Raw genomic sequence first — 16,454 nt, 5'->3', positions numbered from 1 at the left:
TGCCCACCGGTCGCGGAAGGCCTCAAGCGTACCGGCGGATACAGCATGCTCCCTCTCCAGGGACACCCGGGCGCGAACGTAACCGCGGAAGAGGGGCAGGCAATCGGGGAGGACGGACCCCCCGACGGCCCGCAGCCTGGACCCGTGAATTGCCACTTTGGCCAGGCCCAGGAGCAGACCGACGAGGAGATACTCCTCCCGGCCAACGCCCCTCCACACCGGGTGCTCAAAGATCAGGAGCGTGGGACTGAAGTGCAGCCAGAACTTGAGGAGCAGCCCCTTCAAATACTCAAAGAGGGACTGCAACCTCGCACACTCCGTATATACGTGAAACAAGGACTCGTCCAGGACGCAGAAAGTACAGGCGGCCTGGGAGTCCGTGAGCCTACTTAAAAGTCGATTGCACGGGACTGTCCTCCGGCAGGGAGTCCACCCGCCACTGACCAACCAGGAGTCCGGAACATTTCTCCTAATTGATCCTTGCGGAGGACGCGGAACAAAGGTCTGCTGGCAGCCGCGCATCCTCCGCAAGTCAACGGGATCTGTGACCGCGAGGAGCACGTCGTCGGCGTAAGCCGAGAGGACAACCCGCATGGCCAGCTCGCGCAGAGCCAATCCCGTCAACCTCCTGCGAAGCAAGCACAGGAAGGTCTCCACGCAGATGGTGTACAGTTGGCCGGACATGGGGCATCCCTGACACACTCCTCTCCCAAAGCGAAGGGGCGCCGTCAAGGACCCGCTAACCTTGACTAGACACTCTGCAGCGGCGTATAAAAGTTGGACCCGGGCCACGAAATGTGGCCTAAATCCGAAAGCGCGCAGAGTCCAGAAAAGGTATTCATGATCCATCCTGTCGAACGCCTTCTCCCGATCGAGGGAGAGAAAAGCGAACAACAGACCAGTCCTCTGGGAAAGATGGATCAGGTCCCGGACCAGTTGGATGTTGTCCTGGATGGACCAGCCCGGGACTGTGTAGGACTGGTCGGGGTGGATCATGTGGGCCAGCACGGAGCCCAGGCGGGTAGACATAGCCCAGGCAAAGATCTTATAATCCGTGCTGAGGAGGGAGAACGGACGCCAGTTTTTAAGCAGGCGGAGATCGCCCCTCTTTGGCAGCAGGACGATGACCGCCCTGCGCCACGAGAGGGGCATCTCCCCGGTCGCCAGGCTTTCCCCCACGACCCGCGTGTAATCGTCCCCCAGGACGTCCCAGAACGCCCTGAGGAACTCCACAGTCAGCCCGTCCAGCCCTGGGGATTTGCCCCTCGAGAGCTGGTGGAGCGCGCCGGTCAGCTCCGCCAACGTGAGCGGAGCCTCCAATCCTACAGCACCCTCCGGGCTGAACTACGGCAGGTCCTCCCACAAAACTCTGCGCGCATCCTTGCTGGACGGATCCGGAGAGAACAACGCACTGTAATAAGTCCGGACCAGGAGGCCCATTCCCTCCGGATCCGTGATGGAGGATCCGTCATCGGCCAGCAGCTCGACGAGCTGCTTACGGACCCCCCGCCATTTTTCCAGCGAGTAGAAGAAGGGTGAGGCGCGGTCCAAATATTCCAGGATCTGGATCCGTGACCTCACGTACGCGCCTCGGGACCCTATGAGCTGCAGGTGCCTCAGCGCGCCCTTCTTCTCTTTATATGCCTGCCACAGGGCCGGGTCCACGACGGCATGACCGAGGCGGGACTCCAAGTCGAGCACCTCCCTCTCCAGGCGCACGATCTTGGCTTCCTGCCTCTTAGTCAACCCCTTCGCCTACTCCTGACAGAAGACGCGGATGTGAGTCTTGCCCACATCCCACCAAAGCCTCAAGGAGGGGAAGCCCCCCTGCTTTCTTCTCCAGTCAGCCCAGAATCGACGGAACGAATCCCGGAATCGCTCGTCCTCCAGCAGCCGGTTGTTAAAGTGCCAGTACGCAGACCCCGCCCTCATGCGGAGCGGAATGAACTCAGCCCACACCAGGCGGTGGTCCAAGCACGGCACGAGCCGCATGGAGGCCGCCGAGACGCGGGAGACGTACACCTGCGAAATATAGAGGTGGTCGATTCGCGACCCCCCTCCTCCAGACCTCCACGTGAAAGCGCTGGAGTCGGGATGGAGATTCCGCCAGACGTCCACCAAGTTAAGGGAGCTGATCAGTCCCCTCAACTTCTCCACCGACGCTTGGCCGCGCTGGGGACCGGAACGATCCCCCACCTCGAGGGTGCAGTTAAAATCCTAACCCCCCGAGGATGATGCACTCGCCGCTATCGATGGAGCTCAAGAGAGCGGACACTTCTTCAAAGAAGCACGCTTGCAACGCGCCGGGCCTGGGCGCGTACACGTTCACAAAGTGGAGCGGCACGCTACCCAGGCGAACGGCAAGGTGGAGCAAGCGGCCCGGCACTAGCTCCTTGACCCCCAAGATCTCCGGCTGAAAAGTCGGGGCCAACAAGATAGCCACCCCACTGGAAATAGGGTTGAGGTGACTCATGTAGACCCCACCCTGCCACTCCAGGAGCCAGGTGACTTTGTCTCCCGGAACGGTGTGGGTTTCCTGCAGAAAGCTCACTGCGTATCTCCCTTTCCTGAGGACTGAGAGATTGTGAAATCTGCGGTGAGACCCTCTGCTGCCGTTGATGTTGAGGCTGGCTATGGTTATCTTCATATCAAAGGTACTTAAAACCCGTCACCAACATTCACGGAAGTGCACCTGGCCTTCCACTCCCCCAGCAACCCATTGAGGAACACATTAAAACGATGCCTCTCAACCAGTTTCACGCCCATGCCCTTGCCCGCTTTCTTGAAGGCGGCACGGACGGACTGAATGATTAGCGGCATGCTTGACCAACGGCCGAGGGCCAGCTGAACTTTATTGCGGCAACCCCTGCAAGCTGCGAGGAAATCCCGGAGTTCCGCCGTGGGGATGAGAGGAGACTCGGTGGGAGACACGAGGGACTCCACCACCTCACTGGCGATGGAATCAAGGTCATCCTCCATGCCCTCCTCCGGGTTATCACCGGGTTGTGTCAATGCGTCCAGGGGACGCGTCTCTTGATGTTTATTTTTCCTCCGCGCCTTCCTTCTACCTGGACGGGCACTCCCCACCCCGCCGGAGGCCATGAAGATCACAGCCTCCGGAACCGACTGAATGGTGTCTGTTGGAGGTGTAGAGGGGGTGAGAGGAGGTGCAGTGGCACCTTGGGCTGCCGAGGTGGAGTTGGCAGCCGGGAGGTTGGGGCAGTTCTTCCGAACATGCCCCACCCCCTTGCAGACATGGCACCGTGCCCCGTCCAAGGTCCAGAAGACGCGGTATGCCGTCCCCTGAAAGATTGAAATGGCCGTTTGTGACCTCCTCCCACAGTAGCTGCATGAATAGCAGGCAGCGGAAGGCGTAAATGTGCTGGAGGCTGTTCTCCCGAAGACCGAGCGGGACTGGGGTGAGCCCTGTCTTTACCTCCCCCAGATGGTGCAGGTGGGGAAGGAGGAACTCACCAGGAATGAAGGGCGGGACATTAGATAAAATGACCCAGTGCACAGTGGCCTCCAGGTGGTCCACTGGCAGAAAGGTCCCGCTCGGTCTTCAGGAAAAACACCGCCTTCCCGTACATTTCTGAGGCAGCAACAAAACACACAACAGTTTCCTCTTTAACTCAAGCAATATGAGGCGGCGGTGGGGAGGATGGGAGTAGAGGAGTATAGGGCTGAAAAGGACAAGGCGAGAAGAGGATAGGTGGCCGAGTGATGGAAGGGAGAGAACAGCTGCGAGGATGTTACTGTTCTATTGGTGGTTTGAGCACCTTGCTGCAGAGTCGACAGTCCAGTTTTCCAGTTCGGGGAGGGCTCTTCGCCTGGGTCGGCTAGAGCTGCCCGGTTCTCTCCCTTTTCTGCTGTCGTATAGTCTTCAGCCGGGCAGCTCCAGCTGTCCCGAGCCACACAGTTGGGGGTGGGGAGGGAGCCCCTTTTGTGCAGGATGGCAGATAAACACAAGACCAAATACAAGGGCTCCCTATAGAATTTGGCAGCCCCACCCCTGGATCTTCCATGCCTTCTCCCTCCCCCAACAGTCCAAACAACCAACAGTTCTCTGGTGCTGCAACACCCACCTCTCCAAAATGACTCTCAGGTCTTCTTAGTCTTGCAAAAGTTCCACAATAAATGCAGCTGTCTCCACTCTACAGTCACCTCTCTGCAGTAACTCCACTCTACTCTCTCCTCTCCAGTTACTCCACTCTGCTCTCTCCCTGATTGCAGGCAGGAAGTGCTTCCCAAGTTGCCCAGCCAATCCCAGTGCTGTACCTGTCCTGGGAGTGTTTGATGGGGGACAGTGTAGAGGGAGCCTTACCCTGTATCTAACCCCCGTGCTGTACCTGTCCTGGGAGTGTTTGAGGGGGACAGTGTAGAGGGAGCTTTACTCTGTATCTAACCCCCGTGCTGTACCTGTCCTGGGAGTGTTTGATGGGGACAGTGTAGAGGGAGCTTTACCCTGTATCTAACCCCCGTGCTGTACCTGTCCTGGGAGTGTTTGATGGGGACAGCGTAGAGGGAGCTTTACTCTGTATCTAACCCCCGTGCTGTACCTGTCCTGGGAGTGTTTGATGGGGACAGTGTAGAGGGAGCTTTACTCTGTATCTTACCCCGTGCTGTACCTGTCCTGGGAGTGTTTGATGGGGACAGTGTAGAGGGAGCTTTACCCTGTATCTAACCCCCGTGCTGTACCTGTGCTGGGAGTGTTTGATGGGGGACAGTGTAGAGGGAGCTTTACCCTGTATCTAACCCCAGTGCTGTACCTGTGCTGGGAGTGTTTGATGGGGACAGTGTAGAGGGAGCTTTACCCTGTATCTAACCCCAGTGCTGTATCTGTCCTGGGAGTGTTTGATGGGGACAGTGTCGAGAAGAGCCCAGCAGATCTGTTTTCATTTATTTTTAGCTGGCTGTCTGTGCGAAGTCCGCACCTGGAGAGGAAAACCCCTCCCCACTGCCTGGACTCACAGATGGGGTAGGGCGTCCTGGCTGATGTAGCAGAGGTCTGAGTACTACTTGTGGAACAGTGTTACCTTGCAAGCGTCCACATCTGCAGGTTAGGAGACGACTGGAGGCTGAGAAGATCCCAACAACCGATAGCTCATTGGGTATTCCTGGCTGGCTGTACTGAGAATAATCTGATAGGAAATGGCTGCCTGGTGTCTGGACATTTTAGGTGTGCTAGCCATCCCCTTTATTCTGAGTATTTCCTTTCTCTGTCTTGAGTGGTTTCCAGAATGAGGTGGCCTGTCAATCACTCTGGTTTTGATTTTTGATATTGTCAGACCATAAGTTGCAAGATCAGCCATCTTTGGGTAGAGATGAAACTCATACTTGAAGTGGTTTGCTTTTGAAGTGGTGCAAACAGAGGAACGTCGAACGTCTACCACCCACACTGGTTCCCTGCCTACGCTCTAACCCTTTCAAGGAGGTGCAGCTGGGGAGGGGGGTTCGTAGGGTTTGTCGCTGTGGAGGTGGTGGGGTGGGGGGGGGGCCGTCACTGGGCTTTCAATTGCCACAAGGCAATGTGTTTCCTCTCGACAGGAGAGAGGGGAAGCGGTCGTAACAGCAGGGGAAACTCTGCATCAAGCGCTCTCTCGGTATTGTCATGCTCCTGTCGCCTGAGCAATAAATGAACAAAGAGAACTAGCCACTGGCAGACCGAACAGCATCCGTCATTTAATTGGCTCTCCTTATTGGCAAGAGATTCTTGTAGCCCTATATTAGATAACTGGTAAACCACCCCTGGCGACAGGGTATGATTACTGAGTGACAAACATACATGCATGTGAGGGTCCTTGAGAGGGTGCAGAGGAGATTTACCAGAATGGTTCCAGGGATGGGGGATTTTAGTTACAAGGTTAGGTTGGAGAAGCTGGGGTTGTTCTCCCAGGAGCAAAGGAGATTGAGGGGAGATTTGATCGAGGTGTACAAGGTTTAGATAAGATAGACAAGGAAAAACTGTTCCCATTAATTGATGGTACAAGGACTAGCAGACGCAGAGTTAAGAATTTAGTCAGGAGATACAGGGGGAATACGAGGAGGAACTTTTTTACACAGCGGGTGGTAATGAGCTGGAACTCGCTGTGCATGAGGCGGGGGTGGAAGCGGAGGCGATGAATGATTTCAAAAGGAAATTGGATGGGCACTTGAGGGAAATAAACTTACAGGGCTAGGGGGATAGAACGGGGGAGTGGGACTGACCGGAGTGCTCAACAAAGAGCCGGCATGGGCTTGATGGGCCGAATGGCCCCCCTTCTGTGCTGTCATGACTCTGACTCCATAAATGTGGATTGTTAATATATAAAAATGTAGATGGAATCTATGACTTTACAAAATGAGGACTGAAATGCATCTGTGTGTCCTGATCCAATAGACACAAGTCACCGCCAATGTTGAAAACGGGAGACCTGCATTTCTGTAGCGCCTTTCACAACCTCAGGACGTCCCAAAGCGCTTCACAGCCATTGAAGTACATTTGAAGTGTACTCAGTGTTGGAATGTAGCAAATGCAGCAGCCAATTTGTGCACAGCAAGATCCCACTAATGGCAATGTGATAATGACCCAGATCATTTGTTTTTTTTTTAAGCGATGTTGGATGAGGGATATATATTGGGCCCCAGGACTCCAGGGAGAACCTCACCTCACCAATCCCCCCCCCCCCCACCCCCACCACCACCGATCTTTTACATCCACCTCAGAGCGCAGAGGAGGCGTTTAACATCTCATCCAAAAGAGGCACCTTCCGACAGTGCCGCCCTCCCTCACTGGGCATGTCGGGCTGGACTGCGGGCTCAAGTGTCTGGAGCGTGGCTGAAACCACACAACCCTTGTGACTCAGAGGAGCGTGCTGGCGCTAGTCATCACCGTGGCCGTTCCACTTCCAAAGTGGTCCTCTTGACATGGGGTAAACCAGGATTACTTGCTGCCCACAGCTTGGTTGCTGAGTCTTGCAGCACTTCGGTTCACTGACTCATTTCATTCTAGTCTGACCCTCCACACCCAGGCTACCTCCTGCTTCCTGGAACTCAAGAGAAAACCCACGTCCTAGCATTAAGTCATCTCCTGTGCAAACAAACAGAGCGGCTGAGGAAATGTGCTCTGACAAGGAGACATCGGCCTGTTTTAAAGGAACTGCAACTCTTATCCGAATTATAATAACCTACCGCATCCTTTAATATTAAAGATCGTGGCTCAGTGGGTATCTCTCCCTCACCTCTGAGTCAGAAGATTGTGGGTTCGAGCCCCCGCTCCGGAGACTCCAGCCCATAATCCAGGCTGACACTCCCCAGTGCCAGTACTGAGGTGTCGGAGGTGATGACTTTCAAGATGAGACGTTAAACCGAGGCCCCCTGTCTGCCCCTCTCAGGTGGATGCAAAAGATCCCACGGTCACTATTTGGAAAAAGAGCAGGGGGTTGGGGGGAGAAGTTCTGGCCAATATTTATCCTCAACCCACATCACTAAAATGGATTTTCTGTCCATCATCTCTCTACTGTTTGTGGGAGCTTGCTGTGCGCAAATTGGCTGCCTTATTTCCCGCATTGTAACAGGACTACACTTCAAAAGCACGTTATTGGCTGTAAAGTGCCTTGAGACCTCCTGAGACACTATAGAAATGCAGACCTTTCTTTGTGTTGCTCTTTTTGCCTTTTCATTGAACTGCTCAATGTTACGGCACAAGAGGCCATTCAGCCCATCATGTCTGTGCCGGCTCTTTGAAAGAGCTATCCAATTAGTCCCACTACCCACCTCCATATCTCTGCAAATTTTTCCCCTTCCAGTATTTATCCAATTGCCCTTTTGAAAGTTACTATTGAATCTGCTTCCACCGCCCTTTCAGGCAGCGCGTTCCAGATCACAACAACTCGCTGCGTTAAAAAAAAATGTTCCTCCTCTCCCCCCTCTTTTACCAATTATCTTCAATCTGTGTCCCTCTGGTTACCGACCCTCCTGCCACTGGAAACAGCTTCTCCTTATTTACTCCATCAAAACCCTTCCTGATTTTGAACGCCCCGATTAAATCTCCCCCTTAACCTTCTCTGCTCTAATGAGAACAATCCCAGTTTCTCCCAGTCTCTCTAAAAGTCTTAGCTATAGAGATGTTAAACCAAGGGCCCGTCTGCCTGTTCAGGCAGATATAAAGATGCTGTAGCACTATTCATAGTAGGGAGAGGTCCGAGTCAACATTCATCGCTCAGTCAAATCCATTTGCTGTTTGTGGGAGCTTGCTGTGCACAAATTGGCTGCTAAATGTAACAACAGTGACTGCACCTCAAAAGTATTTCACTGGTTGCGCAGCACTTAGGGGTGTACAAGGTGCCATCAAAATTCAGGAGGGGAAGGAGGAAAACTTGAGAAAAATGTCTGTTGAGACAGGGAATGATGTTCCCAAATGAATACTCGGTGGAGTAGTTGCTGGAGTCATAGATGGAAGGATGCAGGTACAGCAAGCAAGAATGGGCAAAACTGTGGCAAATGAATTTCAATGTAGGCTCATGTGGGCCTAAAAAGGATAGAACAGGGTACTTTCTTAATGGTGAAAAGCCAGAAACAGTGGAGGTCCAAAAAGACTTTGGAGGGGGTGGGGGGGGGGGGGGGGGGGGGGCGTGGGTGGTTCCAGGCGCACAGATCATTAAAATGTCATGAACAGGTACAGAAAAATAATCAAAAAGGCAAATGAAATGTTGGCCTTTATATCTCAAGGACTAGAGTACAAGAGGGGAGAAGCCATTCTTCAGCTATACAAAGCCCTGGTTAGATCGCACCTGGAGTGACTGCGAGCACACTTTAGGAAGGACATATCGATCTTGAATGGAGTGCAGTGTAGATTCACCAGAATGATACCCGGACTCCGAGGGTTAAATTACGAGGAGGGATTACACAAACTAGGGTTCTTTTCCCTGGAATTTAAACAGCTAAGGGGTGATTTGATCAAAGTTTTCAATCTATTAAGGGGAACAGATAGGATGGATGGAGAGAAACTATTTTCACTGGTTGTGGGGAGTCTGGGACTAGGGGGCAGAGTCTACAAATGAGAGCCAGGCCTTTCAGGAGTGAAATTAGGAAACGCTTCCACACACACAGGGTGGGAAAAGTTTGGAAATCTCTTCCGCAAACGGCAACTGATGTTGGATCAATTGTTAATATTCAATCTGTGATTGATCGATTTTTGTTAACCATATTAAGGGATATAGGACTAAGGCGGGTAGGTGGAGCTTGGTCACTGATCAGCATTGAATGGCAGGACAGGCTCGAGGGGCTGAACGGCCTCCTCCCTGTTCCTATGTTCCCATGTTCCAGTTAGGAAGGAAGATGTTATATTAGTCTTTATTGCAAAGGGGTAGGATTAGGAAGTCTTGCTGCAGTTGTATAGGGTTTTGGGAAGACCACAACCAGAGTTTCGTGTACAGTTTTGGTCTCCCTACCTGAGGAAGGATATACTTGCCCGCGAGGACGTGCACTGAAGGTTCACTACATTGATTCCTGGGATGAGGGGGTTTGTCCTATGGGCAGACATTGAGTAGAATGGGATGATATTCTCTGGTGTTTGGAAGAATGAAACGCATAAAATTCTGAGATGGTTTGACAGGGTAGATGCTGAGAGGCTGTTTCCCCCCCCCCACACCCCCCTGGCTGGAGAGTTTAGAAAGAGGTGGGGGTCACAGAATCAGGATGAGGGGTTGGCCCATTTTGGACAGGGATGAGGAGAAACGTCTTCACTCGGAGGGTGGTGAATCTTTGGAATTCTCTACCCCAGAGAGCTGTGGATGCTCAGTTGTTGAGTATACTCAAGACAGAGGTCGATAGATGTTTGGGCGCTCAGGGAATTCAGGGATATGGGGGGGGTTGAAGTGGAAGATTAGTCATGATTATATTGAACGGTGGAGCAGGCTCGAGGGGCTGAATGGCCTCCTTCTGTTCCTGTTGCTTACATCATTAAGTGTTGCTTAACTCTTGGCTGTTAATGGTCCTTCGTCTGAGAAGTGTCTTTCAAACGGTGCATCAACACCTCCCCGTTTTTTGGCCTGCTGTCTAGACTTAGGTCCAAAGTAACAGGGGCTTTTAAGGCACAGCAGATGCGAGGAGGTGATAAAGGCTGCTGTGTCAGGAGCAGGTCTGGTGGGAGGCAATAACCTACTTATGTGGAGATATGCTATTCTCGGGTGAGTCACACTTTCCCTTTGATAAGAATTCAGCAAAAAAAAGAAACTGTCGTTTGGAAATATTCCAAATAAAACTTGCATTTTTTTTAAAATATATACTCAAAAAACTAACACCAGTATTGATAGTTTATGACTTCATTCTAATCGAGGAGATTCCAGAACAACTGCATTGTTGGTTGGAATATTAACTGCTGCCTTTGATTAAACTGTTGACTGTTTCCTTCTCCGTCTTTCTTGTTTTGTATTTCTTGATCTGTCTGTCTCTCTCTCTATCTTTAGAGCATTTTTTGTCGCCCCTCTTCTTCACATCACAGCTCTCTGCTGCCCCATTCAAGTAGCTGCTCTTTATACACATTGGAAGGCTATTCGGCAATGGATTGGGGGAGGGGGATCATTGCGGAGCCCACATGTGCAGCTTACAGTCATTGGTGGGGGGGGGGTCAGTGTTTTTAGCTGAGATTAACTTTCCCTAAGGCAAGGCTATCAAGGCCAAGTGTAGCATCCCTGAACTAGGCTAAGCGGGCAATCAACCTACGTAAGAACATAAAGAAATAGGACCACCAGCAGGCCATTCGGCCCCTCGAGCCTTCTCCGCCATTCAATACGACCATGGCTGATCTTCTACCTCAATTCCACTTTCCCCGCCCACTCTCCTGGCCTATCCTAGTCCGTGTGGCTCAGCTAATTGTTGGACAAAACCTCTCCAACTTGCTGAGCTCTTTCTCCATCTTTGCTCTGTCTCCCCCATTTCTTTCTCTGCTATTTTCTGTCTGTCTCTTTTCGCTGTCCTCCAATCTCTTTCCTTGCTCGTTTATTTATGAATTGCTCCTCTCTCCCACACATTAAGCTTTGTCTGCCTCTCTTTCACTCTTTTATTTATCTGCCTCTTTCTCTGTCTCACTTTCGCCTCTGTTTCTAGTTACTCTTCCTGTCTCGCACTCCCTCAGCTTTCTCTGGTCTTTTCTCTACTGATTTTCCTCTCTATCTTTGTCTCACTCTCTCTTTTCACTGTCAGCCCATGTTTGATTTGCTCCCTCACCCTCGCCTCTGACTGAGTCTCTTTCTCCTTATCTCTCAGGCTTTCTTTAACCCTTCTCTCTTTTTCCATGCAGTGGGTTGAAGTTGAGAAAATTCTCTGTTTAATGTACAGGATGTAGCATTGTGCTTGTAAATGCACTTTCTAACACCTACTGATTTTTCAGCTGAAAGGGCATTTATTATATATCGCAACGATTGCATTTGCAGCTACTGTGCACAAACTCAATATCAAGATAGCAAAGAAATAATCTCAGTACATGTACAATTCCCCACTGAAAATCCCCACCCACTCACAAACCTGCTGAGAGAGAAATATTGTCACGTCATTAAGGAATGCCATTTTTCACTGGTGTCGTAGTGGATGAGCAGAAAGTGCCTCTGATTAAAAATTGTGAAGACTGGAGCCTTCTCGTGCCCCCAGCACAAACTCCATTCCCTCGCTACCAACCCCATTCGCTCTCCTTGGCAACTGTCCTGATTCCCATCGCTCTCCCATTGGCGGCTGTGCCTTCAGCTGCCTGGGGCCCTAAGCTCTGGAATTCCCTCCCTAAACCTCTACGCCTTTAAGATGCTCCCTCAAACCGAGCTTTTGATCACCTGCTCCTTATGTGGCTCAGTGTCAAATTTTTCTTCGTAACGCTGCTGTGAAACGCCTTGCGACGTTTTATAATGTTAGCGATGCCTCAGGTTGTGTCGCTAAAGAAAATTTCTACCACATTTATACGTCAAATTCCTCTCCTACCCCCATGTAGTCCTGCCCCCTGAATTACTCTACCCTTCTCTCCTGAAGCTACGATTGTGTTACGGTTCCATCGTATTCAACCTAAATGGCCAATCTTCACTGGCGAGACTGCATCTCAAGCAGCTATTCATCAACAACTTGCTGGTTAAGCGGACTAATGAATGGTTGCTGGAAGTAGACCACCGTGGATGTCTGGGGACCCGGATCAGAGCGCGCTCTGCAACGTGGGATGGCGTTCCCCCCACGCCACCCCCCCCCCCACCCCCCACTATCCCCCAACCACCGCAAAGGGAAAATATGGCCCCCCTCGATCACAACACGACGTAAAAAGGGAATTGCAGCCCCGGGTTAACGAACTCCTGTGTTGCAACATCTATGATTTTAGGAGCCTTCTACGCGCACCAGTTTCTCCGGTTGGGATTTTCCTACTCTAACGGATTAACAGATTCCCGCCAGTTGTGTTCCAACCCCGCTGGATTATCGTTGTCTTTCCTTGGTTGCAGTGAGCATTTTTAGTCAGCTGACTCAACTGACCTTCACCCTCGAGTTTTACCCATCATGCTATCATCCTGCAGCAAACGTCCACCCCACCCCGCCCCCGCAACACTTGTTATGATCCCCGTGGAGACCACCAACAAATGAAAATAACCGACTCCTCTGATTGACCCCAATTTAGGAAACCAAACCAAACAGGACAAGATTTCATAAAGTGATACAGCACCGAAACAGGCCCTTCGGCCCAAAGAGTCTGCGCCAACCGTCAACCGCCCATTGATACTAATCCTACATTAATCCCATTTTTCCCTCTCACATCCCCACCTTCCCTCAATTCTCCTACCACCTACCTACAATAGGGGCAATTTTTTTACAACGGCCAACTTACCTATCAACCCGCAAGTCTTTGGCATGTGGGAGGAAACCGGAGCACCCGGAGGAAACCCACACGGTCACAGGGAGAACTTGCAAAGTCCGCACAGGCAGTGCCCAGATCCGAACCCAGGTCGCTGGAGCTGTGAGGCTGCGGTGCTAACCGCTGCGCCACTCACTTTTTACTTTTATAAATGTTACTTTCACCCTCAAACGAAAACCAACTTAAATCAAACATGAAGCAACAGACAGATCACAGTCAATATATATATTACAAATCGCACCTTAACTATCAGATACCACAGAGATGGGTCTCACGGTTTCACTGGGTAGTCCACCCAGCACATATGGCAACGATTACAGTTCTTCACAACCCTGAAATTCGTCAGGTAGATTTTCATCTCCTTTCTTTCAAGGATTTAGTCATTGTTCTTCTTCAGACAGCGGTTCCTCTCAATCCAACAATGGGTACTGTATGCTCGTCCCCCACCTGCCAGGAATGAGGCACATTAGTTTTGTCATGAACATTGATTTTTAACTGTTGCTGGAGCGAGGAAATGACATGTTAAACAGATCAGCCGTGGCTGGAAAAGACATTTGTATATTAACAGACAGTGTTTGGAAGGACAAAGGACCATTCCCTGACACATTCAACCCACAATGGATGTTGATCACCAGACAGTGAGGGGGTGGGGAAGCGCATTCCAGGGCCTGCTGGGGTGATGCAATCCACAGGGGTCAGGACTGGTTAGACCAGCTGGTCACACAACTAACTGGCTGTTCCAGGGCTTTCTTTTGAACTGGCCCACAGAGAGTTTGAACTCAGAGAAAGACTGTTTGCCCCTGGACTGAGAAGATCTCTCCTGTCTGCTCCCATCTCTTTCTCACAAGTCTCTGAATCCACTGAAGACACATGAACCCGCAGAGAGAAAAGTCTCCTACAGCGAACAAGGTTTAAGAAGAATACTAGGCCCCAACAAAAAACAAGATCTACCTACAATCAAGGACTCTACAGTGAGCTCGAAGAACCATCACAAAAACCCTTCAGATATTGCCTCAAGTTTTTCCACTTTATTTTTCCTTCTGCTCTTTTCTGTCTCTATTTGCACATGTGTATCGCATTTGCATGCTAGCGTTGGCGCGTCGTGTATCCATAGGTGTCAAAAGAATTAGAGTTCAAGTTCAAGTTTAATAAATTTCAACGTTTCTTCTTTAAACCTCAAAAAGCCTGTTTATGCTGGTTTCTTTGCCTTATAATTGGAAAGCGGTGAACAAGGATTCACCAAGGGGGAGCGAAAAGCATGTTGTGTTTAAACTTAAACCCAGCTAGGGTAAGACCAGGTGAAGGCTGAGAGGGGCCCTAGACCCCTTTCTCACCTGGTCATAACAGTACGGTCTTCACCACAAGGCGCACTGCTCCAGGACCTCCTCAGTTCTGCTCGTGACTGTCATGAAAACGTGGATTTATTATTTCTCCCTTTATCCGAGTCCTTTGGTGACAACCTGTGCACTGTGTGGCCGGCTCTGGTTAGTTGGCTACTTTATGCAACAGAAACAGCTCCAGGATCCAGTCTTCACTTTCATTTGCTTGCCGGCACTCCACTCCTGCCTCATCTGGGGAGGACTCTGTTTCCTTTTATCTGGTTCTACCCAGTGTCAGTTTCCCCGGAAACCTGAAGCTGTTTTTCCAGCTTCTGTTTCAGTTCTAGTTTCTGTTACAGTCTTAGTTTCTGGAACCCGCTGCCTTACGAGGGTGGTGGAAGCAGAAACAATGAATGATTTCAAAAGGCTACGGGGATAGAGCGAGGAAATGGGACTGTGGACTGCTCTCCAAATAGCTGGCGTGGACTCGATGGGGCAAATGGACTCCTTCTGTGCTGTTTTGTCTCGATGACTCTATGAAGCTAAAAGGTTGGCATGTCTGACTCACCGTTCTGTTTCCTCTCAGACTCTGCACCTTGTGCGTTCTCTGCAGTGTGACAACAGAACACTGCCGTAATAAACTTCTGTGTAAGTGACTGAGATGCAGTGAGCCAAGGCACTTTATAAATGCAAGGATCTCTCTGAATCTGCTAACAGGAATATGAGGTCTGATTATGAAATCAGCTAATTCTTACCTGGGTGGTTTGCAGCTAATGGGGACAAAATCAACCAGGGTTCCTGACTCTGATTACTCTCTCGGGCAATGCCTGTGCAAATGGCCAACAAGTTTCTGTTTGCTTAATGGGGGCTTCACAACCTCTCCGGCGGGTCAAGTTGAGAGAGCTTAGGCCCAGAGTGGCAAAACGCAAGTGTGCGTAGAGGTACTGCTGGAGTTTAACCAGCTATAACGACGCGGCCAACAGCTCAGAGCACCGCTGAACCTATCTCTCTGCCTGGCCAGTCAGGACCAGCTTATCCATTATATCAATAGCTTACACGGCGATGGAGGCGTGCATCAGCTGAGGCACACTCGCCTCTGAGTCAGAAGGTTGTGAGTTTGAGCCCCACGCCACAGACTGGAGCACAAAATCTAGTCCGACACTGCCAGTACTGAGGGAGTGCTGCACTGTTGGAGGTGCCGTCTCTCAGATGAGATGTCGAACTGAGGCCCCTGTCTGCTCTCTCAGGTGTTGATGTAAAAAGATTCCATGGTGCTACTTGAAGATACCAGGGTAGTTCTCCCTGGTATCCCATCTAATTTACTAAAACAGATTGTTGAGATGGCTGTTTTTGGGATCTTGCTGTGCACAGAATGGGCTGCCGTGTTGCCTGCATTACAACAGTGCTTCATTGGCTGTAAAGCACTTTGGAATATCCTGAGGAGGTAAAAGACGCTATACAAATGTAAGTTCTCTCTTCTTCGCCTTTCAATGTGCGACCAGTTTGATATACCAGAGGTTCACGAACCAGGCTCACAAGTCAACAGCTACTAAATCGAGACCCTCATTTAACAGGCCTTGGCAAGGAGATGTAACAGAGAATCATAGACTGTACAGCACAGAAAAAGGCCATTTGGCCCGTCTGCTCCATGCTGGTGTTTCTACTCCACACGAGCCTCCTCCCACCACCCCCCCTTCATCACACCCTATCAACATATCCTTCTATTCCTTTCCCCCTCGTGTGTTTATCCGGCTTCCCCTGAAATGCATTTCTGCTATTTCCCTCAACCACTCCCTGGGTGAAGAAGTTTCTCCTGTATTTCGCATTGAATTTATTAGTGACTGTCATACATTGATGGCCACTAGTTCTGATCTAGCCCACAGGTGGAAAAATCTCTTCTGTGTCTACCTTATCAAAACCTTTCATAACCTGATGGATGTCAGACAAGAGCACTGGGAGTTTTGGCCGCGATGCCTCCACGGTTGAAGAGCCCACATGTGATGAATGGTCAGTTAGTTGAGATACTGGAGGTTTGTCAGGATCCATTGAACTACATTTCAGAAAGACAGGAAAGGGAGAGTGTGTGTGTGGGTGTGTATATCTTAAAGAGACTTGGCTGGTTTGCCAAGCCGATGATGAGCACTGTGCCTTTAAGAGCTATTCGGCCCCGCCCCTCAGCGGTGTTGGGGCGTGCTTAATACAGGGCCTTGCCTCCTAACCAATGGATACATGATTTGATCTCACGTGATAACAGGTTTCACCCCTGTCCGCTGACC

The 16,454-nt window shown here is 50.8% G+C and overlaps 1 long non-coding RNA gene across 2 annotated transcripts in view; it reads right to left on the bottom strand.

Moving 5' to 3' along the window:
• The window catches only part of LOC137356970 (uncharacterized), a 53,966-nt gene that overhangs the window by 37,287 nt on the left and 225 nt on the right, over window positions 1-16,454 (bottom strand). For both annotated transcript variants that reach the window (XR_010971118.1, XR_010971119.1), the window contains exon 2: window positions 13,101-13,306. This is a non-coding gene — a long non-coding RNA (uncharacterized lncRNA). The remainder of the gene's footprint in view (window positions 1-13,100; window positions 13,307-16,454) is intronic.

Source organism: Heterodontus francisci, chromosome 46 (genome assembly GCF_036365525.1).
Source record: "Heterodontus francisci isolate sHetFra1 chromosome 46, sHetFra1.hap1, whole genome shotgun sequence".
Taxonomy (NCBI): Eukaryota; Metazoa; Chordata; class Chondrichthyes; order Heterodontiformes; family Heterodontidae; genus Heterodontus; species Heterodontus francisci.
Note: the sequence above shows the minus strand (reverse complement) of the source record. Positions and strands in the feature narration are given on the sequence as shown.